Source organism: Suricata suricatta, chromosome 10 (genome assembly GCF_006229205.1).
Source record: "Suricata suricatta isolate VVHF042 chromosome 10, meerkat_22Aug2017_6uvM2_HiC, whole genome shotgun sequence".
Lineage (NCBI taxonomy): Eukaryota > Metazoa > Chordata > Mammalia > Carnivora > Herpestidae > Suricata > Suricata suricatta.
Genome location: NC_043709.1, coordinates 128,684,398 through 128,709,815, shown reverse-complemented (window position 1 = coordinate 128,709,815; position 25,418 = coordinate 128,684,398). Strand labels below are relative to the sequence as shown.

At 40.3% G+C, this 25,418-nt stretch overlaps 1 long non-coding RNA gene across 3 annotated transcripts in view; it reads left to right on the top strand.

The window, feature by feature from the left end:
• The window catches only part of LOC115304915, a 216,649-nt gene that overhangs the window by 61,122 nt on the left and 130,109 nt on the right, over nucleotides 1-25,418 (top strand). Inside the window, exons 5-6 of one of the 3 annotated variants that reach the window (XR_003914665.1) lie at nucleotides 2,503-2,574; nucleotides 5,974-6,058. The exons of 1 other annotated variant lie outside the window; for it this stretch is intronic. This is a non-coding gene — a long non-coding RNA (uncharacterized LOC115304915). Of the gene's footprint in view, nucleotides 1-2,502; nucleotides 2,575-5,973; nucleotides 6,059-9,165; nucleotides 9,363-25,418 lie in introns of those variants that run through there. One more of the 3 variants, XR_003914668.1, reaches the window with a different exon arrangement.

Genomic DNA, 25,418 nt, shown 5'->3' with positions numbered 1-25,418 from the left:
CATTGGTCATTCTCACATGGACACAGAGACTCCAATTCAGTATGCATGTGGCTTACAAAAGAAGCATACTATGTCTATAATTTATCTTGATTTCAGTTATAAGATGAATTTTTAGTTTTCTGTTGTTTTCCCTTCTTTTGCCCTCCCACTTTTGCTTACCTTCCCCTATCATTGATAGCTTCGACATATTTTAATGGATGTTTTTATAGTGATGGGAAAGCTGAGATATTCACATCAGATCCACTATTCGCCATTCTGGGGTGATTCATCAATATGTCAAAACAGAGTAAGGGGAAATAAAAACACACCCTATGTGATCCAGTGGCTCCAAACATTAGGCCCCCTTCCCAACCTGCTACCCAGAAAATACCTAAAGGTTTTGCTTAGAATGTTTTTTCATCCAGGCAGTGTACCCTTAATGATACCTCATTGATTCTGTAACATTTAATTTAAAAGGGCGGTCAGGCTAGGGCAGAATCTTGTGTCCAGTAAAGACAGGGCTATTTATATGGCCAAACACCAGATGAAATGTAAAAGTTGCAGTTGACTAACAAGTGCATAACTCAAGCCAAATCACATTACGGGAGCCTGTGTGGGCCCCAGCACAAACACATCCCAGGGGACTGTGGCACAGATCTCTTTGCCTTAAAATCAACTCGATGCAAAGTGTGGAGTTCTCAGGGTTTGGATTTTTACCAAGAATTCATTCTCTATGGGAATTTATTCCTGCCTCCTCACTGGACACAAAGAGGAACTCTCTCCATGTGTTAGGGAGTTGTAACTGTCATTTCTCCAAATTTTAAGGTGGCCACAATAAAGTCTTTATCATAGGGTTATTCTGAGTATTAGTGAACAGGTATACAAAGTGCTTAGCTTTGCTGTTTGGCAAACCACAACAGTTAATAGATGGTTGTCATTCTTTTTCTTCTCCTTTATTCATTCATTCAATAGGTAATTATTGAGTGTTTGAATATTGAGTGCCAGGCAAACAGCATCGACTACAGGAGACAAAATTTGTGCTCTGTAGGTGGGAAGGAGGTGGGGGCCATAAACAAAATAAATAAGTAAAAATATATGCAATAAGTCAGGTGGTGAAAATGTTATGACAATGAAATCTAGAACAAAATAGAAGAAGCTGAGCGATAGGTGCTGGTGGAAGAGGTGTTTGCTGTGTTTGTAGGTGGGTAGAGAAGCCCCCTCCATGACAGCAGCAGGTAAGCAGGCTGGAAGAATGGGCTGGGCAGTCCAGCCAGGCAGGGAAGAAGATGCAAACCCCCGAAGGTGAGCCGTTCAGGTCACAGTCAGATCCAAGTCAGAGGGAGGAGGGGCAAAAGGAAAGAAAAGATATTTTTTACAGGAGAATGTTTAATTTATAAGTAGCTACAACATACTGGGTACTTATTATATGTACTCACTTACAGATATTCAATACATATTTACTGAGTGAATTTATACACAGTTATAATTTACTGAGCCCTTACTATTCTAGGTAGAATTCTAAACATATTTTATGTAGTAGCACATATAAATTTGAAAATAAACTATAGATTGGTGATCAACAACCTATCATCATTATAATAAGATACATTATCAAACAGATAGATTGGTAATATTTAACAGCCCATAGTCTAAATATGTATTTATTTATATGACTATCAAGTGTTTTTGTCTATTTTTGATGGTCTCTAAAGTCTTAGAATTGCAGAAAATAGGGGGTGCCTGGGTAGCTCAGTCAGTTAAGTGTCCGGCTTCAGCTCAGGTCATGATCTTGTGGTTCTTGGGTTCGAGCCCCGCATCAGGCTCTGTGCTGACAGCTAGCTCAGAGCCTGGAAGCTGTCTTCAGATTCTGTGTCTCTCTCTCTGACCCTTCCCTGCTCATGCTGTCTCTCTCTCTCTCTCTCTTAAAAATAAATAAAACATTAAAAACTAGATAAAATTTTAAAAAAAGAATTGCAGAAAATAGGATTTCCTTTGTATACTTGTGCAAGACTCTCCTGACGTCTTGGTTCATCAGCCTAAGTAAGGGCATCCTTTGTTCAGTTAATGGGTTGAATTAGAGTTCCCAAGCAAGAATGGAATAATATTCCACAAATCTGAAATGAAATAATCTGTTTTTACCTAAGCCCCTTCCCCTTCAGCTTTCATAACCTGTAAAAGAAAAACTAAAGGGTCACACTTTTCAGTCCCTGTCATCATCACTGTAGCGTTGTTTCAAACTCTTCCTCTCTTAAACTCCCAGGTGAGTCCTGACACATTGAACCCTAGCTCTGGCCCTTCCAACTGGTCTTCATACTGTCTGTCTGAGCTCGCCTTTTCTCACCAGCCCTGTAGCCATTTGCCACATCCAAGATTGCTTCCATGTTTACCTTGGAAAGCATTATAGTTAATAACTTCTGAAGGCACAGTAGCTCTAATATGTAAATCATCTATTCATTAAAATTAATAGCTTCAAATTCTCTGTGGAGTGGTATCTGAACTCTTTACTCACTTTTCCACCAACAGGGCATGGTAATTTTGTGTCCAGCATTGCTTTAGGTTCAGCAGGAGTTGCAAAGTTAAAGGATTTTATACAAGGTATGCCATGTAGAGCTTTGATTCTTAAACTCATAATTAATAGCCGGGTGCATATTGGATGGACATAATGAGAGACTCAGCAGGAGTTAGGATGCTGTTGTAAGAGTTCTCTTATCAAGTGAGTTTTTTTAAACATAATAACTACATAATTATTAAGCACCTTCTACATAGCTCACTGTTTACATGCTGCAACTCAGATAGGTTCCAAATGACACACTTGGTGCTCTTGCCTTGAAATGTGCATTTTTGCTCACCACATCCCTTGTCATGACACTGTGCTCACCGTATGCCTTCAGTAAATAGATTGTTTGGGTTCTGTCACTAAGTTCATAACTTTAGGCAAATACTGTATACCCTTGAACTTTCGTTGGATTAGATCTATAAACTACAAGTAGCCCTATAAGTCTGTGGTCACACCAGAGGAGAATAATCAGAAAATTTACCAAAGAATGTATTCTGAATGTGTTCTCTCAAGAATTGTTTATGAGGCCAAACATCAAGTATCTATCAGTAGAAAATTAGCTAAGTAAATTATGGCATATTATTATGATGGAAGAAACATGCTATTTTTACTGGCTATACAGTATTAGTCGCCATTCATTCTTGAAAGCAAAAAGGATTTATAAATCATGTATAGCAGAGTATGAACTCATTTATAGGGAAGAATATTAACCATAGTGTAAATTTTAGTACTCTCTGGAAAGAAGACTTTCAGATAAATTCTATTTGCCTCTTTATATTTTCTTCATTGTTTGATTATTTTTGCAGTGTTCCTGAATCATTTTTGGATTCAGATAAAAGAGCTCTATAAATGTGAGGAAAAGTAAAACCGAATACATTAGATTATCAAAATAAACATAAAATATAACCCTACGATTATGTAAATGAATGGGCCATCCCCTCCAGGTATTTCAGAGCCTCCTCAACTTACCTACACTCAGAACAAAACTGTCATTTTATTCAAATATTAGAACATCCTAATGGTAGAAGGGAGAATGGGTAAAGTGGATGTTTAAGTCTGCTCTCAGGATTATAGCTTTCTTGTCTGAATGTTTAAAACATTGCAGGCATTTTCTGAGGCAATGGGATAAGTCAATGAGGAAAAATCTGGTTCTCAATATACTGATCTCCCACTTCTTTATATTTATTGGTCATAACGGGCAATTAGCCCATTAAAGGAGATTTCTGTTCAGTTTCTCATGTGGAAATGTGAACTGCTTTATTTCTTTCCTCTACCTTATTAAGTAAAAACTGCAAAAGCCTTAGAATCATTGCACCTGAATCCAATTGGCAGCACCCATTTCAGTTTCAAAGTGAAAAGGTTTAGCTGTTCAGCCCCTGCTGCTTGAAGAGTCTGTATTCCCAATTTAGAGTGTCAAAAAGCTACGGCTAATTACTCTCATAGCAGCGATAATCATACCAATTATGATTCTTAAAAGAACCAAGGAGACAAGGTACAGATAAGACTTATAAAGACAAGCTAGAGAAACAAAAAGACTGATCTCAAATATTATAAACCTGAACCTGCATAGACTTTTCCTTTTGGAAAGAATGACAATTAAAAATGTATGAAAGAATCAAATTATGCCCATTAAATCTATCAAATGAGCCGCCAATTGCATCTTCATAGCCTGTTTCCTATTTCTCCTGAGGACCACTGCCAGCTTCCTGTTTGTAGTAGTGGTCAAACCCAATATTCTTCTTACTCCAAAATGTATTAAAAAAAAAAAAAAGATCAGCAGCAACTCGAAGAACATGAAATTTATAAAAGGAAATATATTGTTCCTTCAAGAGAGTTTAGGTAACTTTATGGAAGTTGGTAAAAGAGAGAAATCATGAATCGTGAGTCAATTCCTTTATCCACAGATGCACCAAACATCTTTCTGCACATGCATGTGCAATTGTGCAGACATGCACATGTTTATGTTTTACTTTAGATGGAGTGGAAAGTTGTATTATGCTGTGTTGGTAGTAGTAACAGAAGGAAAATCATCTAGATTATTCTTTTAATCCATTCCTCAAATGTGATAAATCAGTAAGCAACACTTTTTATTTAAAGACTATACTTCATATTTCATGTCAGTTATGATTATCAAAATGGGTTGGGTTTAATTTACAACATACTAAGCCTGCAAAACGATTTAGCTATCAATATTACATATTGCATGAGACTCTAAATAGTAGGTAAGATCACAGAGAACATGACGACTATAAACTTGTTGAATCAGTGGAATATATTAACAGGTTTGAATCTTCTTCCTCCTCTGTTCTCTAATTCTTTAGAAAAACAACTAATTTTTTTCAGATGGCTTGATGAAACTCCCATATCAGAAACCCATTAGAGAGGACACATTATGTAAAATGCCGTGAAATGCGTATCCCTTTGTCTTGGTCAGTTCAGGCTGCTATAACAAAGTGTCCAAGACCCAATAGCCAAAAACAACAAAGCCTTACTCTCTCACACTCCTGGTGGCTGGAAGTTGGAGAGCAAGGTCCCAACATGGTCCGGGTCTGGTGCGAGACCTTTTCTGGTCTCAGACTACTGATGTCTTATCATATCCTCACTCTATGAAAAGGGGGAGAGATGTAGCTCCCTGGCCTCTTCTTACAGGGACACTAGTCCCTAAACGTGAGAGCTACACCCTCATGACCTAATCACCAAATACCATCACCTTAGGATTTAGGTTTCACCCTATGAGTTGGGGTGGGGGAGATGTGGACACACAGTCAGTTTACAGCCCCTTTCAATGTACTCTTTGTAATGAGGTAGGAAATAAATGAATGAATACATTAGTAAGAACTTGGTGCCTCTAGCAAGAACATGCATCATGGATTGCAGTGAACATAGGTGGAGATATAGACATTCAGCATCAGTTAAAGCTCCCTGTAAAGGAACTAAGTGTTTAGTTGATTCAGGGTGAAATTGGGCTACTTCTCTGCTATTTGAACTGAGATGATTTCATCCCATTTTCTATTAATGCTCTGGATGCCTTCTGAAAATAATGCCAAGAGACTGTGCTGCCATATGGCTGAGACGCAGGCCCCTCTGAAAGCGTCACCCAAAAGAGCCCACTGAGGACTCTCAGCCATGGACACATCTCTCTTCCTCTCCTCTTTCTGCTTCCTCACTCCCCCACACGCCCGCCCTCCTTCCATGCTTTCCTCAAATGTTCTGTAGCTGTCAGGTTTCTTTCATAGAAATATGTGAAATTATAATGAGACAAGAGTTAGACGTGCTGGAGCTGAAAAGAAAGACTAAGTTAAAAAAATAAAAAAGGAATTGCTATACTCTTTGAAAGCCCTTCAGAGGAGGAAAGAAGTAGATGAAGGGGTTATCCTGCCCGGGAAGCTCTCCCCTTGCACATTTAACTTTCAAAACTGCCTCTGATCATTTTCCAGGGCACTGGTGCTGAATTAAACCGGGTCCAAACAAAGCTTCACTGTGGGACTGAGCAAGTTGAGACCCAAGGCTTCTGCCCTTCCGGCCTAAATAGCCACCAGCTCTGAACTGTCAATCACAGTCTGTGACTTCTTCATGATCAAAGTCACGTAGTTAGTAAGTGGTAATGCCGGGTCTGAGGCCTAGGCTCTCCAATTAAAACTATCCCATTTTATAAGTGATCGCGCTTAGGCTCAACAATGTTAATGACTTGCACAAGATCTCATGCTGAAATTTACAGGCAGAGCAGGCACTGGACCTCTGGACTTCCTGATTCAGAATAGGCAGCCATGCTTCTCTGTATTCTGACTGAAGGGATTGTTCTGGTGTGAATATGCATACTGTTTACTGAGAAAAGGAAGGTTTGGAGTGGAAGATTGCAGGTTTCGTTTTGAATATGCTGAGATTGATCTAACGAAGTTAAATGGAATGCCATTAGGTGTATGGAACCTAGTGCTCCTGGGAGATGCTTGGATGGGAGATACAGACTTGGAATTCATGAAAGCCGGATAGAAATAGAATCCAGAGGAATGGGTAAAGATACTCAAAGGGAGTTCATTGATTTAGAAGAGAAGTGGATTTAGAATTCACTGCTGGAAAATGACAGCATTTAAGCCATAGGCAGCAGGTAATGCCTTTGAACAGGATGAGAAAAAATAATCTAATAACTGGGTACATTGGAAGACAGTTCTTGTCTGCAGTCATGAAATAAAAAATTCTGAAGATTAAGTTTTAGTAGCTCATTTGGCGGCAAAGACTGACCTGAACTGACCTGAGAGACACACTGAATGCTCTGTCCTGCTCTTTCCCTCACCCCGGTGCCCAGGCATCCTGGATGTTACTCAGTGTTACAGAGCTCCCTCCTCTTTGATTCTGGGTTTATAAAATGTCTTGTGTCAGAATTAAGTGTGGAGGTTTGACTCCAGTGAGGTCTCTTAAACCAGGCTGTTCTTTGGCCAATGTGGAATATTAGCATTACATAAATCTTGTGGAGAAGCTTCAGTGGGGGTGTGTATATCTCTCTGGTCCTGTGAGGCCATGAGCAGGCATTCACAGGTGGGGTTCCCATTGTCACCACCACCCCTTGATTCTGCCAGGGTGGGGCCAGTTTTCAACCTCCACAACCTCAAGATTTTATGGTCTCCTCTGAAAGTCAGGGAGCTCTTTTTGCCGGCAAGGTCTTCCACTCAGCAGTAGCTCTGAGCTACCAAACACAGTCATAAAGTTCTTCCCAAAGAGGTAGCTCACTACCCTCAATTCCCACAAGCATTTATCAAGACTTCAGAGTGGTTCCATCTTTTGGGTTTTTTCAGGGGCCTGATTGGTCTCCAGTGTGTGTTGGGATAGGCCATAATAAATCCATTCTTGCAATCCTTTCTTTATGGTTGCTTTTTTTTTTCCATCATATTCCAGAAGATTTATGTCATAGTGTCTTCCTTGAGACATTTTTTAAGAGAATAGAATTTGGATTCACAAAATACAGATAGGCTATAGTTTTGGTGGACCCAGCTTCTGTGATGTTGGGCCTTCTTTGGGTGTGGTCAGGGTACTTTGATAAGGGTGTGATGGTTGATCTGGGCAGGTCTTTATCTTTGTGCAGTTGGCTTTAAACTATTGTAGTTTGGGTAAGAGGCTTTAATTAGCCAGTGGTATTTTGACTTCAGGGGCTGAGTGTACTTGACTCTACAAGTAAGTGCTTATTTCTGTACAAGAAGAGAATCATGCAAGGGCTTTGGGCCTCTACAGAACACAGGTCACAGATGAGAGCTGAAAGGCAGGTATTCGAAGTCAAAAAGGGGATAAGGACAAGATAGTCTTGCAGGCTTTGGTCGAAAAATGGGTCCCAGCAAGAAAGGCCGGCCACAGGAGTTATTAACAGGTTTATACCCTTTCTTCAGGTTCAGGACCTAAGACTGAAGGCTGCCCCAGTTTTTTACCTTAGTTTTCTTTAAGGAGATATGATTAGGGCTAATGGGCACTTCGTATCCAGAGTGAATTCTTGTACTAATAACCCTTCCTCTGTATGATAAAATTATTTCCCATAATAACCAGGTAATAATCAGTATAATAATTGTTTTTGCTTGTCCTTTAATTTGTAAAATAAGTCAAAAGGAAGAATAAATTTGTGTTTTAAAGGTATTATTGAAATTCAGCAAAATATTTCATGCCTGACCTGAAATGGAGACTGAGAACACAAAAGTACTGCATCTCATAGTTGGCATTCTGCTCCATTCTTGCAAACACAAAGCGCGGATGAGAATTCCGTTGTGCAGGCAGAATCAGAGACATTGAAGATAGACTCTTTGCCTCTGCAGTCCTGTGACATCATGCGTATTTGAATCTGTGGTTTAAACACCAGGATATAGAAGACAGCAGGGGCTAGGGATACAAATTGTGCTTGAAACAAACTTGAACAATGCTAAACATTTACACACTGGCTTTCGAATCAAAGGTAGAGAGAGGAGTCTGCATCGGTCAGGGGCTGGCTACTTACAGGGGTGCTCAGAATTACTTATCAGATAAAAACACAGTGTTTACTAAAGGATAGGTAAAAAATCAGTAAATTTAAAGCTCGTATATTGTTAAAATTTAATGGTAGCAATTGTTTCAAACTTAAATCAACAAAAGATCTTGTCAGAAAGGAGTAATTTATCACTGATTTTGTTTAGAACTACTGGTGAGTGGTAAGAAAAATCGGACCAACTTTCAGTCAGTATTATTACAGTTCTTAATTTTCTTAAAGCATCTTCTGACCCCACCAGTATCCCCTTGGTAGGTCAGTGGTTAATCAAGAGCACCACAGTAGGTAAAGAAAAGTTTTGAAAAGCCTTTGAAGCATTAGGAATGAGAAAAAAATATTTGCTATTTTTAAGTTAGTTTATGTAGTTAGATTGTGGGCACCATAATAAAAATGAGTAGTTATAGAACTATGGCCTAGGGAGGAAGGGTACATGGAGGGAAATTTGTAGAGGCCTTTCCTGATCCAGCACGCTTGTGATTCTGTGAAATAGTTTCCAAGTCTGGGGTTGCGTGTCAGCATCCATACCTGACTAAGAGACCTAAAACCGTATTTTCCTAGGGGTATCTATCAGTAGGCGCCCTATCTAGATAGGTGACCTTTACCATCATCTGTACCCTTTGCTTCCTTTCAGGGATTATTCTTCAGTTAGGGAGTCTGGTGCTATGTATTAAGAACCCTTCAAAACACAGTCACCGTTACATCTAGGATTTGATCAACTAACCCTGTGAAAATACAGAATCAGCTGTGTTTATCCCACTTAGCATATTCAGTCAAAAATCTCTGATCAGTGAATATATATTAGTCAATTAAACTTGATCTAAAATAATATCCTACCCTCCTGGCTTGAGTCTATTTCCACATATATTGCTCAGAAATAAAAATATAAATAAATAAAAGTCTTAATAGTCTGGGGGAGTTGTGAGCTTTCTCCTCCCAAGGTAAAGTTTGCATTTGCACCAGTCCTGGGGAGACACTAGGAGTTGGTTCTAATAAGAGTCTTGAAACAAAGAGAGTTGTTTGCTACTAGGGCCTGAGGTTGGCTTCCTCTTGCCAGTGACCATGAATAGGGTCATTTCTAGGCCTTTGGAAAAATCAGTAAGTCACTCCAGATAAGAGAAAGGGGGCTGCTCATTTCACAAAGAGAATTAATGAGTGTTTAAATGTTGCCAGGGGTCAGGACAGGAATAGTTCAGAGAACACTGAATCTCCTCAAGTTTTCCTTAAGATATCATTCCAATACTCAAGGTCAAATCTACTTTCTCGTAAATGTCCTCAAATTCTCATAGGAAACTTTGTGAGACAGTAGATTTAAATTTTTTTGTTTATTTATTTTTGAGAGAGAGAGTGAGTTGGGGAGGAACAGAGAGAGAGGGAGAGAGAGAATCCCAAGCAGGCTCCACATTGTCAGCACAGAGCCTGATATGGGCCTTGAACTCACAAACCATGAATGAGATCATGACCTGATCCAAAACCAAGAGTTGGTTACTTAACTGACAGAGCCACCCAGGCACCTTAGTGAGACAGTAAATTTAAGTGAGCTTATAATCATAGAGCCCATAAGATCCACTTTCTGGTGCAACAAGAACAAAGATACTTCAGCCTCCCCATGGCAAGAAGTGAGAGATTTTTCTTAACAGGGGACCATGGGGAGAGGAAGGGGGAAAGAGAGCGGGGAAGAGTGAGGGACACAGATCAAGGGAGACTACTGAATACTGAAGACAACCATGGACTGAAAGGGGAGGGGGAGGGAGGGAGGGAGTGATGGTCATAGTGGGGGGACACTTGTGGGGAGAAGCACTGGGTGTTATATGGAAACCAATTTGACAATAAACTATTATAAAAAAAAGTCATAAGAATTCATTTACACCTTGTTTAGAAAATGTAGGAACCTCAGATTTGTGGTCCTTTATTTTTTAGCTTCCTGGCATTGTTAGAAACATCCACTCATATCCATAGTCCTTGAACTTAGCCATTCCTTTCTGGAAGGGACCACTCAGTCCCCCAAAATTCTGCCTTTGATGGCACTTCATTTCAGATGACTGCAGGTGATAATTAAATCAGTTTCTTCACCACTGCCTCCCATGAAGTACTAAGGACAGATTCCCTAATGCTAGTGGCTTTTTATTGCCTTCCATTCTAACCAAAACAGAAAACCAGTTCTAGCTCCCCGCCCTCCATGATGGATTGTTTTGGGCAGCCACTCCTGGGGCCAGTTGCTATGTCAATCTGAAAAGGGTTTTAGTTGCTCTAATCAAACCAACTCAATGATTCAAGCCTAACATAAAGCTTGTGGAAGGCTATTAAGATTTTCATAGATTTACTGAGAACTGTAGTGCACTAGGCAGTGAAAATTGGGACGAACAGAGGGAGTCTTGTTGACAGACATATCCAGCTCCATTCTCATGAGACATAGCTGTTGTCTGTTGTGAGCATAGGTATCAAAGCTTCCTCTATGGGTACTATTTTAGACCTTCGAGGCCTCTGCTGGCACCCCTGTCACTGCTAGACCTTGTACATTTCTAGCTCTCAATACAAGGTGTGACCAATCGGCCTGACCTGGGATATATGCTCATAACCCTTACTACCTGATTTGGCATGGGCATAGGAGCTCTGCAGAAGCAAGAGATTCAGGTTCTAGTTTCCATGCAGGAAGACATTCCCATCAGAACGTCTCAGGTGAGAAGTTCTCTAGCTTTTGGGTAAAGGAATGCAGAAAACCAGCGAACACTCACAGCACCCGCCACAGTGGCCAGCTTCTTCCTTCAAAGCTCCTCTTCCTAAGACATCTACTGGAGACTCTCTTCCCGAGATCTTCTTCTTGCTGGCTCTCTCTCACACCTGTTCTGCCTTAAATGTCATCTCAAAGCGGCGTTCTTCAGCTACTCTGTCTAAAGGAAAGTGGCTGCTCTCAGCCATTTCCATCAATTACACTCGACCCCATTACTCAGATTTCTTGTTCTCATCCCTTCTCACTATCTAAAATGACCTCAGGGTACCTTGGTGGCTCAGTTAGTTGGTTAAGCATCCACCTTTTGTTCTCTGCTCAGATCAGGATCTCACCGTTCGTGAGTTCAAGTCCCATATTGGGGGAACTTACAATGCTGTCGGTGCGGAGCTTGCTTGGAATTTTCTTTCTCCCTCTCTCTCTGCCCATTCTCACTCTTGCTCACTCTGTGTCTTTCTCTCAAAATAAATAAATAAACATTTAAAATGATCTCCTTTAGGGGTACCTGGGTGGCTCAGTTGGTTAAGCATCCAACTTCAGCCTAGGTTATGATCTCACTGTTCCTGAGTTTGAGCCCCATGTCAGGCTCTGTACTGACAGCTCAGGGCCTGGAGCCTGTTTCAGATTCTGTGTCTCACTCTCCTTCTCTGCCCCTTCCCAGCTCATGCTCCGTCTCTCTCTCTCTCTCAAAAACAAATATGCATTTAAAAATAAAATAAAATATAAAATGACCTCATTTAGGTGTTTAAGTGCTTATTACCTGACCTTCCCTTCTAGAACATAAGCATCATGAAGTCAAGACCTGGCCCGTGACCTTATTTATTTTGATTTCACCATTGACTTTCTGGCATCTAGAATAGTGGTTGTCACATGTCAGAGTTCACATGGTATTGGGGGAATAAATAAATGAATCGAGATCCTAGTCTGGGGTAAGCAAAAGCTGCTGTGGAGTCTGGGGTGCGAGGGCCTCCCAGGACTCTGGCGCACACTGTTGTCTTCATTCTTCCCCAGAGAGGGCTCAGCACGGGGTGTCAGCCCCCACACTCAACCTGGATCCAAATATGCATGATTGTGGGTGACTTTGAAAATACCGAGGACCGCATCAAGTATAAGCCTTATTCTCCATGCGTGAGCATTGTTCTATAGGCACTACTTTCTGGCCAAAGTACACATTCCATGTGAGGTACAGGTCCTACTGAGTAAATCGCCATTTAAGTTCTACTGATTTATGGCAGTTTTCTTGTTGAAATGATGAACTCTGCATGCTTCTATGGTATGTGCCTTTGACATGCACTGGTCAGTGTTACGAACGTCAGTATCTGGGGTTTTTATCATTCACCTTAGGGAATTAAAAATATTTCCTCATGTCTCTGAGAAGGTCAGAAAAAACGAACACATCCTAAAGGCAAGTCTCTGTGATTCTGGGATCTCAGACAAAATTTCCAAGGGTATCTGGGAGAGGGCACTTCTCACATCTTGCTTCTAAAATGGCGTAAAGGATAATTTACACACATTTACTAAGGAAATGATCACTTGTTTGAAAAAACTATATTTTGCCTTTGGATTCTCAATTTGACCAAGAGGCAGGCGTGTATTGGTGCCCACATGGAGGACTGCAGTAATGATATGAGTCTCTTATTTCCGCCATTACCTAAATTATGACCTTGAACAAGTTACTTTGCCACTGTAGTGGCAATCTAACGATAGTATATTGAATAAGATCATCTCCAAGGTCACCTGGTGCTAGTATGTCTGCTATTTGAGTACCAGAAGGTGACCTCTGTGTTGTGTTGCCTGCGTGGCGATGTTGGTGGGAACTTGCTCATGACTCGGATGAAACGTGGTTTGATTTGGAAAAACATGTTGTCTCAGTGCTCTTTTTCTAACATTCATTCCCTTCCCTCTGGATTATAAAGGCAATCTCTCTCTAGGAGGTTTCCCCTGCAGAAAAGTATTGTCTATTAGCTAAAACCAGGTAAATATTTTACATTTCCTCTCTATGACTGTCTTTGTCCATTCATAAGTAGCCAATATTATGAACTCAAGCGACGACTTTTGAAATCCCCTTCTGATCACTGCTTCATTTAGCTTTGACACAGGGGAGACTTGGCATCGTGTTTAGAAATCCCTTCTCTTTTTGTTAGTGCTGCAGAAAATCATCTCCACTTTCATTACTTTGCTTTGTCGGTGACTATGACGTAAGCCCCTGATGTCACTGTAAGCAGCTCCCGATCAGCTTTGGTTGATTAGACGCCAGGAAGAGAAGGGTGGGGGCAGAGCAGCTCTGGTTTTGCCTTAAGGGGAAGGCAGCTGGGCTCAGCTGCCAAGTTGATAAGGAGCAGAGAACTGTGCACCAGCCAAGCAGAAAACTCAGAGTCTCAAAAATCGCTAAGGCAGAGAAAGGCATAAGACACATGTGACTAGTTTTGAGCATATGTGCTCAAGCCAGAGGAGGAGATTTAAGGGAAAGACTGCTTTCTTGTGCCAGTTAGAAGCCCTTATATCATTCATTTGACAGGCAAACCTCTATCACTTGAGATTTCTAAAATGCAACACGTCTCTCACATATGGCATAGGGTATTTTTATCCCTAAAGCCCACAGTATCTCAAAGGGAAATCATGAAGATAGAAACATAGCAATGTGTCCAGGGCAAAAATGAGTCCTCTGAAGCCACATCTCCCTGGTATCTCTTCCTACCCTGGTGCCTATTCGCTTCACTGGGATTCGTGACCCGTCATCCCCTGTATCTGTTCCCAATCTCGAGAATTGTTTAACTAAAATTGTCAGAGTCACTGAGCACGCACCACACGGCCATTTCAGTGGGGGTGCATGAAGTATTGTTGCAGTTAATTTCCATGCTGCAAAGTTTTCAAAATGGTGAATCCCAGAGATACTGTAAATTTCTACCACATGCTGTCATTGTAAAAACAAAAGCCTAAACGAACTTAAAAAGATACATTGCCCCTCCAGGCACGGACTCTTCATGATGAAGCTGTTCAACTCGAAGCTAAGGTCATTGCCAGCATTAGTATTCTGTGATTATACATCTTTTCCACAAAACAAACCGCAATTTAAAAATCTATTCAACTTGCTGTGGAAACACAAGCACAACTCAGGCTTCTTGGTGTCGCCTACAGGCACCGTGGATTCTTCAAGGAGACACTGACTCACCTCTGTTGGGGACCCGCACAGAGTTGAGGCAGGGCCACACCCACCCCAGAAGTCTACCACCGTCTGTTCTCTCTCGTAGGTGTTTTCAAGTCATGTTGTTCTGATACTCATCTGAATTGTCCTCTGTTGTGTCCATATAAAGCCTGTTCCTCTGAGGATGGAAATGTAGCAATCATTGGATGGAGGGTCCCTAAGGAGCCCTGTTTAGTGGTGATAAAATGAAGGGCTGGCAGCTTTCCTACCATTACTGCTGGGAAGCATGGCCACTCCCTGCCATCCGTTAGCCTCATGAAAGGACAGTGTGTTGTGACAGGTAAGCACTCAGGTTGAACACTGGATGCCTGCCTTGATTCTGACTCCGCTGCCTGAGTCTGCCTGCTGAGGCAGGTGACTTGAACGCTTGGTGACACGGTTTCCTAAAGCACAAAGTTGAGATGATCATTATAGAAACTCTCTCAAAGTTGTGCTAAGGATTAAGTGGGTTCAAATATGACAGTGCTGACACTAGTGTCCGGCACCTGGCAAGCCCTGTAGGAGCAATGACTAACAGTCTTATGATACAGCAACATTTGGCATAAGTCAGTAATTTTTAAAGGCAGAGTGACTTCTGAATTAATACTTTCTATATAGGTCTCTTGTGAATAAACATTTCACTGCGTTTGTACCACAACTTGGAAAGCTTGTAGGAAAGGTCATTTTGCCCCATGTTGTCAATGAAGAGTTTGATGTTCATCACTTAAGCTATGAAATTATAAAGAAGTAGTGAAGTTTTACCAGCTTTCACATTTATTGAGGACCCACGAATGGTCAGACATAGTCACCAGTCCAAAGACAATAACTAAAGAAGCTTTTCTTAAATTTGTGTTCTTAGGAATTGCATATTTAATTAGGAAAATATGAATGGGTGTTTTATAAAAATCCATCTGATATAACAGTTATTTACTGTAGCTATGGTGGGGTAGGAGAGAGAAAAGAGAGTAAAGACTTTTGCCTGGAGGTAATCACGGAGGGCTTCACAGAGGAGGTGATATTTTGGGGTGGCCTCTGAAAGAAAAGTCAGCTTTCTCTAGAAGAATAAAGGAGTAATGGCTTTCCAGGAGGACACATCTGATGACCTCTGGCTAGATTTCCTCTCATGACAAGTCGTATTTTCATGAGAGTACTGTATTATGAGAATAATGATTTATCTCTGGGAATGCTGAAATCAGCCAAATGCACCCTCAGACGCCGCTCTCTTAGTGCCCAGTCACAGGGTTCTGGAGGCTTCAGGAATGCACTAGGCAGAGCCCTGTCGCCTAAGAGAACGGCCCATTCGTTACTTAAGCCCCATCTCATGCTTTGCAGAAATGAAAACTCTAACAACTACCAAGTAGTTGGTGTCATTGTGTTTTTCTTAGTATCAATGAGTGTCCCTTTTATTTATGGTCAGACTAAAATATCTGAATTTGCCTGATAATCCAAGAGAATACCATTGACAATCAACCCTGTTGCTTGTAAGAGCATCAGGTGCCCTGCAACTCCCTGTCCAGGGACGTCTCCACAGCCGGGGTCAGCCCTCCCCTCTCCAGCAAGCGGAACAAAGCAAGATCGGCTTGGAACTGTTTTTAAAACATCCAGGAAACTATTGCCCTCCTGATGTTCTGTTTTTATGAGATATCATTGCATAAGGCTAAGATCCGATTTCTTTACAAAAGATTCAGTCCACTCTCTGTTGTTCAGATAGAAATCCTTCAACAACGAAAGTGGCTTCTGCTCTCTTCTCTTGTTCTTTTATGATTTTGGGGGGGGGAAGTTGTTATTTTTTTACAACAGTCTTAGGTTTACAACAAAACTGAAGGGAAGGCATAGAGATTTTCCACACATACCCTGCCCCCACACACGTATAGCCTCTCCTGTTATCAACATCCCTCACCAGAGTGGCACATTATTTAACAAAGATGAACCTAAAGTGACACAGAATAATCACTCAAAGGCCACAGTTTACCTCCAGATTCACTCCTGGTGTTCCCTAACGACTTACATCCACCATTATACCATCACATGGAATATTTTCACTGCCCTAGAAATCCTCTTGGCTCTCCTCACCCATCTATTCCCCATCTGATCATTTTATTATCTCTTTACTTGTGCCTTTTCCATAAATTCATCTAGTTGGAATCATACCAATATGTAGCCTTTCAGACTGGGTTTCTTTCCTAATCTGCACTTAAGCTACATGTCTTTTTTATAACTTGACAGATCATTTCTTTTTAGTGCTGGAGAATATTCCAGTGTCTGGATACACACTTTTTTTTAAGTTTATTTAGAGAGACAGAGACACAGAGCAAAAGTGGGGAAGTAACAGAAAGAGACCTAGAGAGAGAGAGAGAGAGAGAGAGAGAGAGAGAGAGAGAGAGAGAGAGAGAGAGCATCCCAAGAGAATATCCATTGGCACAGAGCTGACTCCGGGCTCAAATTCATGAGCCATGAGATCATGAACTGAGCCAAAATCAAGAGTTATGCTTAACCCATTGAGCCACCCAGGTGCCCCTGGATGTACACAATATTTATATCCACTGCCTTACTAAAGGGCATCTTGGTCACTTCCAGGCTTTGGTAATTATGAATTTGGATAAATACCAAGGACCATTATTGCTGGATTGTATAGTCAAAGTATGTTTAGTTTTATAAGAAAGCACCGAACTATCTTCCAGAATGGCAGCGCCATTTTGCATTCACACCAGCAATAAACGAGTGTTCCTGTTGACCCACATTCTTGTCAGCATTTGGTTTTGTCAGCGTTCTGAATTTTGACCATTCTTACAGATACACAGTGATACGTAATTGTTGTTTTAACTTGCATTTCCTTGATGACATAGGCTGTGGTGCATCTTTTTGTGTGCTTATTGCTCTCTGTGTATCTTCTTTGGTGAGGTCTCTTAAGGTCTTTAGCCCTATTTATAATTGGGTTATGTGTTTTCTTACTGTTGATATATATACACACATATATATAATATAATATATTATAATGTAATATATAATATATAATATATGTGTGTATATATATCAGCACATATAAAAATATACATATACACATATATTTATATGTACATAAACATATATATTTAATTTTAGCACGAGAAAGAGAACACAAGTGAGGTGGGGAGGGGGCAGAGGGAAACAGAGAGAGAGAGAGAGAGAGAGAGAGAGACAGTATTTCAAGCAGGTCCCATGCCCAGTGTGGAACCCAATGCAGGACTTGATCCCACAACCCTGGGATCACGACCTGAGCCAAAATAAAAAATCAGGCTTTCAACTAACTGAGCCATGTAAGCGCCCCAATTATTGTTGATTTTTAAGAGTTCTTTATATTTTTTATTTTCATATTTTAAATTTTATTTATTTATTTTGAGAAAGAGAGAGAATGCAAGCATGAAGGGGGGAGGGCCAGAGAGAGGGGGAAAGAGAATCCCAAGCTCAGCATTGCGGGGCTCACACACAGTGAGTGGGGCTCAGTCCCATGACCATGTGATCATGACCTGAGCCATTATCAAGAATTGGATGTTTTACCAACTGAGCCAGCAAGGCACCCCCGTGTATTTTAGATAACAGTCCTTTATTTTATGTTTTGGGTTTTTTTCCCATCTGTTTTGCAAATACTTTCTCTCAGTTGGTGCCTTTTCTGATACTATCTTTTGTAAAGCAGGAATTTTTAATTTTAATGAAGTCCAGCTTATCTATTATTTCTTTCATGGATTATGTCTTTGATGTTGTGTATAAAAAGGTACCATGATACCCAATGTCATGTAGGTTTTCTCTGTTATCTTCTGAGAGTTTCATACTTCTGTGTTTTACTTTTTGTCTGTCATCCACTCTGAGTTAATTTTTGTGAAGGATGTAAGGTCTCTATGTAGATTCATTTTTTGCATGTGACTGCCCAGTTGCTCCAGAGCTGTTTGTTAATGAGGTGATCTTGGCTCCAGTGTATTGCCTTTGTTCCTTTGTCAAAGATTAGTTGCCTAAATTTGTGGGAGTCTACTTCTAGATTCTGTATTCTGGTCCTTTGGTCTATTTGTCTATTCTTTCACAATACCACACTGTCTTGATTACTGTAGCTATATAGTAAATCTTGAAATCAGGTAGCATCAGTCTTCCAAATATGTTCTCTTTCAATATTGTGTTGGCTGTTCTATGTCTTTTGAGCCTCAAAATAAAGATAAGAATCAGTTTATTGATATCCATAAAATAAGTTGCTGGTGTTTTGATTGAGATGTCTAGTGATATTTTACAATGAGTAAGACTGTGCTGTCTGATATAGTAGCCCACAGCCGACAGTGGCTAACGAGTCCTTGAAATATAGCTGGTCCAAATGGAGATGTGCTGGAAGTGTGAAATACACACAGGAGGGCACCTGGATGGCTCTTTTTGTTCAGTGTATGACTCTTGATTTTGGCTCAGGTCATGATCTCACGGTTTGTGAAATCAAGCCCCGAGTCTGGTTCTATACCGACAGTATGGAGCCTGCTTAGGATGCTCACTCCCTCTCTCTGCCCCTCCCCTGCTCATGTTCCTTTTCTTTCTCTCTCTCTCGCTCAAAATAAATATTTTAAAAATACAGGATGTTGAAGGCCAAATATAAAACATAATGAAAAATATAGTTTTTATATTGATTTCATGCTGAAATGACTATACTTGGTATCTGTTGATATGATAAAATATATTATTAAAATTAATTTTCTTACTTTTGCTTTTTTAAAAACTAAAGCTCCACCAAAATATAAAATTTCCCATGTGGCTCACACTATGGTGGACAGGAAGGTGTTAGAGAGCCTGGATGTGCAGCTGTATTCTGGTCTGTCCACTACTGCTTTACCAGCTGATTGATTGGAACACCCAGGATAGTTTACAGAAAAAAAGCTAGTGTTATTGTAGTGTAGGCCTGGAGATCCTGCCAGCATTTCTAACTAATCTGTAAGAGTCCTTGGAAATCTCTTAGTCAATTCTGTTTAAATTATTTCCATCCCATGGAAATATCTCAAACTGGAGTCCCCTTCCTAACATCCCTAACTCTGGTAGACATGCTGGACTATCTAACTATAGACTATTATTCTCTCCTCTCTTCTTCTTTGATGCTTTGCACTTTGAAGGCTACACATTTAGACATCTTTCTTACTCTGTCTCTTCACGTTGCTTGATATGCCCAAATAATACATCTTTAGCCAATGAAACATAGCTGAAGCCTTCCAGGGTATATAATTCTTGTAAAGGCTTTCGATTTTCTGGCAAAAAAGGACAGCTACCCCTCCTGAAGTCCCCCCTCCTCCCTTATTTTTCTCTCCTATACAGATGTGCTGCTAACCCTTCAGCCTCCAACTTGTGTCTAGGAAGGACTGGCCACGAGAATCACATAGATCTATGTCTGTCTCGTTCTTGAGCCACTGAATCCGTGTCACCCGCCACTCAACTTCAGACCTCTTGTGATGCCCTAAAGTCCCTCTGCTCACTGTGTCAGCTGCTGGAAATTAAGTTTCCTGTTACATGTAGCCGTATGTGTTCCCAGCTGACACATTGAAGTGGTTATTCCCTGGGTGTCCAGATTTGGAAACTTGGTGCCATCGTTGACTGCCTCCTTTTTACCAAAAGCTAAAATTTATTACTAGCCCCTTGTTATCTGTCCCATGAATGCTTATCTTTCCCATTTTGTTCTTTTTTTTAATGTTTTATTTTATTTTTGAGAGAGAGTGGGAGACAGACAGAGTGCTCATGGGGGAGGGGCAGAGAGAGAGGGAGACACAGGATCCAAAGCAGGCTCCAGGCTCTGAGCTGTCAGCACAGAGCCCGATGTGGGGCTCGAACCCACAAACTGTGAGCTCATGACCTGAGCCAAAGTTGGAGGCTTAACCGACTGAGCCACCCAGAAGCCCCACCAATTTTATTCTTGATGTCACAGTGCAATCCCTCATTATGTAATTCCTAGATGATATGACAGATACCACTTTCCTCTTCAAACCTTTTAAAATGATCTTTCACTTCTAATCAAATCAAGGCCAAGTAGCCTCACATGGCAAATAATTCAAGGACCTTCACAATCTGTTCATAATATGCCTTTATAGACTTCACTGTCCCCACTAACATACATATACATTTTATCTACTTTACATAATGTTTCTTGAGAGTCTCCCCAAATATTTATATAACTCTTGTACACCCTTAACTGTAGCACTGCTTGTTCTGGGATACTTTTTCACCTTTCCACCACACTGTGGAAAGACAGCGTATTTGTTAAAGTAGGTGATATGTTGTGCCTCCCTACTCATACTCTTACCCCTCTCTAGCCAGAAGTGGGCTCTCCCATGCTGTAACTCTTTTGGTCATGCACAGGTTTCACTAAGGCCCGGGTATATGTCATACGCAAGGTGCTGGGTATCAGGAGTTGAATGATGACATAGTCCCTGCCACTGATGGGCCTGCGGATGGGTGGAAGGGACAGACAAAGATAATTCCAACATACAAAGGTCACTTAGCCCAACCTTGGAGGGGCAGTCTTTGAGAAGGTGATGCCTGAGGCAGAACGAAGAGTTAGTAACCCAATGAAAAGCAGGCAAGGTCAGTTCAGACAGAAGAAACAGTTCAGCCATAGCAGACAGACAAGAAACCTGGTGCTCAGATTAATGCCTGCAAGCACTTTGCTGCTGCTGAATGTTCCTTCAGTCGATGACCAGACTGTAGAGATGAATGGATATTTGATGGACTCAAATGCCCTCAGATTTGATTTGGTGGCAACCATTTTTATAATACCACAGTCTTCCATGTGACAGGGCTATTAGGAATGCTTCATTTTAGTGTTTTTTTTTAAAGAGGAATAAAACACAAAATGACCAGCCCATGTAACCTGATAAAATGACCAATCTCTCATCTTTTTTATTTTTTTGCACCCTTCCTTTAAAATACTTATGGAACTTAGTCTTTAGTGGGTGTATAAAAATATGTATACAAATTAATACTTATTTGCTAAACTGTGCAGTGATATAATATCTACATAGAGTAAGAAGAAATGATATGGCTCAGTTTGACACTGTCATGGGAACATGTTCTGGAGAGAAGAGTTGATTCCTTCCGGTGTCACTAACAGCTGTAACAGACCTAGTCTCAACCCTCAATTGCTTTGCACAGTGAAAGTCTGTTTCTAATGGACTCAGCAGGACATATGAGCCGCCTCTCTTCCTGAGTGGCTCACCTCTGAGGACTGGTCCCGCGGTCCTGCTTAGTCCGCCCTAGGGCTTCATCTTCAACACAGGGTTCTCAGAAAAGACCATACTTGTGTAGGAGGTACTTCTTCCTATTGCCCTGTTTCTGCTCACATTGCTTTGGCAGGACCTCCTTAAGGGTTAGGGAAGTCTGGGAGTGTGGTTGCCTTCTGAGTCCTAGGAAAACAGGCAGTGAGTTTGGTGATCGGTAAGCAGGCTGAGCCACCTGAGACATTTAATGGGTACATTAATTTGTTTCCCGATGATGACTTTCTGATAAAAACTTAGAGGGTTAACATATTGTATTAGAAGAACGAAACTATATATTATAATTATATTGCTTTTTTCTTCTAAAGGTGTTTAAGGTCATTTGTTGATTGATTCAGTCATTAGTTTCAACAAATATTCACTGAGTGCTTAACATAAGCCAAGCATTATATTAGGAGACGTTGTAGAGAGACACATATCAGAGATATTGATGTGGATTAATTTGTCTCTCCATCTGGTGAAATGTGTGTCCCAAATTAGGTGCTCAGTAAGCATTTGTTGAATTAATTATTCAATAAATGATCATGAACATTGCAACATGCACTGTTATAGGACTGCAATCATCACCACAGAGGTGATGGAGTTAATAACAGTTTGGATCGTATTGGGCTATCTGAATTCCAGAAAAGCTGCCCTGGGTGTATTTTAGCTATTTGTTGGAGAGATAAAAACCTCATGTACTGATTTGCTTCCACTGTTCATTAATTCCTTAGCTAAATACTAAAACACCTAGAACAGTGCCAAATACCAAAGGAACACTCAATTATATGCTATTTAATGAGGATGATGACAATAAAAGTTACAAGTCTGGAAAATGAATAGCATTGCTATGATCCCATTTTAACAAGCTGAATGGTTTTTCAAAATTGATACATTTTGGAATTGGAGCTTTTTCTTCCTTTCATTTTCTTTCTTTTTTTTCTTTCTTTTTTCTTTTTGTTTCCCCTAAGGAGTATTTTTCTAAAGGAATTGTAAACTTGCTGACATCAAGTATGGCATTTATAATTATTTTATTGATAATACCTTCTTTCTGAGAGGTACACGGGTATTAGGGAACCATAAAGAGGAAAATTTGTGGATTTGTGGCAAGGGAATTTAAATCAGTCAGTTTATCAGCTTAGGGATTTGGGGAGGTAGAGAGTATTGTGAAGCTAATGAATCATCAAGAAATATTTCTTAAAAATGTGGCATGACAAACTAATGCTTTGGCATGCTATCTCTTCCAAATGATACAAATACAGAACAATAAAAGATACAATCTAAATGAGATATTCAGTAGGATATCTCTAGCCTTATGAACAAGAATAGACATTTCTGAGGATGCAAAAAGTGCAGAAAACTGAGAGCTATAAAATGGCAGCAAGAGGCAGCAAGGAGCTTGGCTTTTGCCAGGAAACAAAGCCTGAGTATTTTTTTTTTAATTTTTTAAAACATTAATATTTGAGAGACAGAGAGAGATAGTGTGATCAGGGGAGGGTCAGAGAGAGAGAGGGAGACAAAGAATACGAAGCAAGCTCCAGGCTCTGAGCTAGCTGTCAGCACAGAGCCTGATGCGGGGCTCGAACCCACAAATAGTGAGATCATGACCTGAGCCGAAGTTGGAGGCTTAACCGACTGAGCCCCCCAGGCGCCCCACAAGAGTATTTCATATCAGGTGACCTAACAAGGTGGAGACCTGCGTTTTAAGCCAAGGGTTCAGGTGCCCTTGACAATACACTGAAGAGCCGGGGATTGCTACCACCGCATGGGGTCATGACTTCCTAGGAAACTCTGGGCCATGTAGGCCAGAAGACAGAGGAATTGTGACGACCAGAAAGGGGGACAAAATAGCATCTATTATGTGAATAAATGTGTAAATATTCCACTTAACATGAGTTCTTAAGCTAAAATTTCAAAAGCATGAAAAATGTAGAACACTACAAAATAAAACATAGATATAGATTTAAATTTCAGATACAGACTTTATTTACAAAATTTAAAAACAAAACCCTTTAAAATTAAATAGGATTTTAATGCTCAAAATGATAAAATAATTCCTTAAAATAACTAATTATGTATAAAATAATGTTTTTGCTTCTTATAAGCAAAGATCATGGAACAGAAACAGAAATGATATAAAAGCAGAAAGATGTTTTTTTTAAATCTATTTCATGTATGGAAATGAAAAGCATAGTCTTTGAAATTAAAAGAATATATTATTAGATAATATAAAATATCTGCCAAAAGATTCATGAATTGGAAGATTCACCCCAAATCTAGCAGAAATAAAATGAGATTAGAAATATGAGAGAGGAATCAGTTTCTGTCAAGAAGAGATTGAGACATCCCAGCACATTTTTATTGGATTTGTGGAAGGAGTCCGATGGTGAGTTTTCTGTATCAACTGGCTAAGCTATAGTGTCCAGTTATTGGTCAAACACCAATTTAAATATTAATGTGAAGGAATTTTGTAGATATGATTAAGAATCACACTCAGATGCTTTTAGGTAAAGCAGATTACCTCCATAATATGGGTGGGCCTCATCTAATCAATTGAAGGCCTTTAAGAGAAAAAGCAGAAGTTTTCCAGAAAGGAAGGAGTTCTTCCTCAAGACTCTAATAAAGAAATTGCACTTGAGTTTTCCAGACTGCTGGCCTACTCTATGGGTGTCTGACTCAGGGCTGCAACTTTGAACTCTCACTGAGTTTCCAGCCTGTCGCCTTGCCCTGTAAATTTCTGACTTGCCAGCCCCCAAAGTTACATGAGCTAGTTCTTAAAACAAAAAGCCCTTTCTCTCTGGGTATATGCTCTTGGTTCTGCTTCTCTGGAGAACCCTAACTGATACAAATTGGATGGAGAAGATGGAATTAAACCAAAATTTAAAAAGCGTGTATCTGGCATTTTTCCAGAATTGAACAACAACAACAACAACAAAAAACCCAGAGTCCTCAGATTAAAGAAAACTGGATTCCAAAACCTAAGTACGATAAATTCAGAAAAATCCAAACATATTTATTGAAACTGCAAACTAGTAATCTTGAGAACGAAAGAATTAAATGAGAGAGAGAGAGAGAAAAGGAAGGAAGAAGGGAGGGAAAAAAGGAAGCAAGCAACTAGAGTGGGAATTTGGGTTACCTAATAAAAATGGCAATTGGATAAGCAGCAGGAGATTTAATTACCAGCAACAACAGAGGCCATAAAACATTGGAGAGGTAGATATAAGTTCTTTGGGACAAAAGACCCTGAAACAAAGAATTTTAAACTCAGCCAAATCATACAATAATAAAGATTTTCAAAAATGTGTAAGAGAGTTTGTCAAGTATCAATCTCTAAGTAAAAGGATTATCAAAAATTATCACAGAGGGGCACCTGGGTGGCTCAGTCAGTTAACTATCTGACTTCGACTCAGGTCATGATCCCACACTTCATGGGTTTGAGCCCTGCTCTGGGCTCTGTGCTACCAGCTCAGAGCCTGGAGTGTGCTTCAGATTCTGTGTCTCCCTTTCTCTCTGCCCTTACCCTGTTCACATTCTATCTTTCTCTCTCAAAAGTAAACATAAAAAAAGAGACTTATTTGAGAAAGAGGAGTTACCATGTTGGAAGATGGGAGCCTTAAGAATCAACAATAAGGAGGAAGTTTATTAAGAAAGGGAACCTTCTTGCACTATTGGTGGGAATGCAAACAGGTGTAGCCACTCTAGAAAACAGCATGGAGGTTTCTCAAAAAATTAAA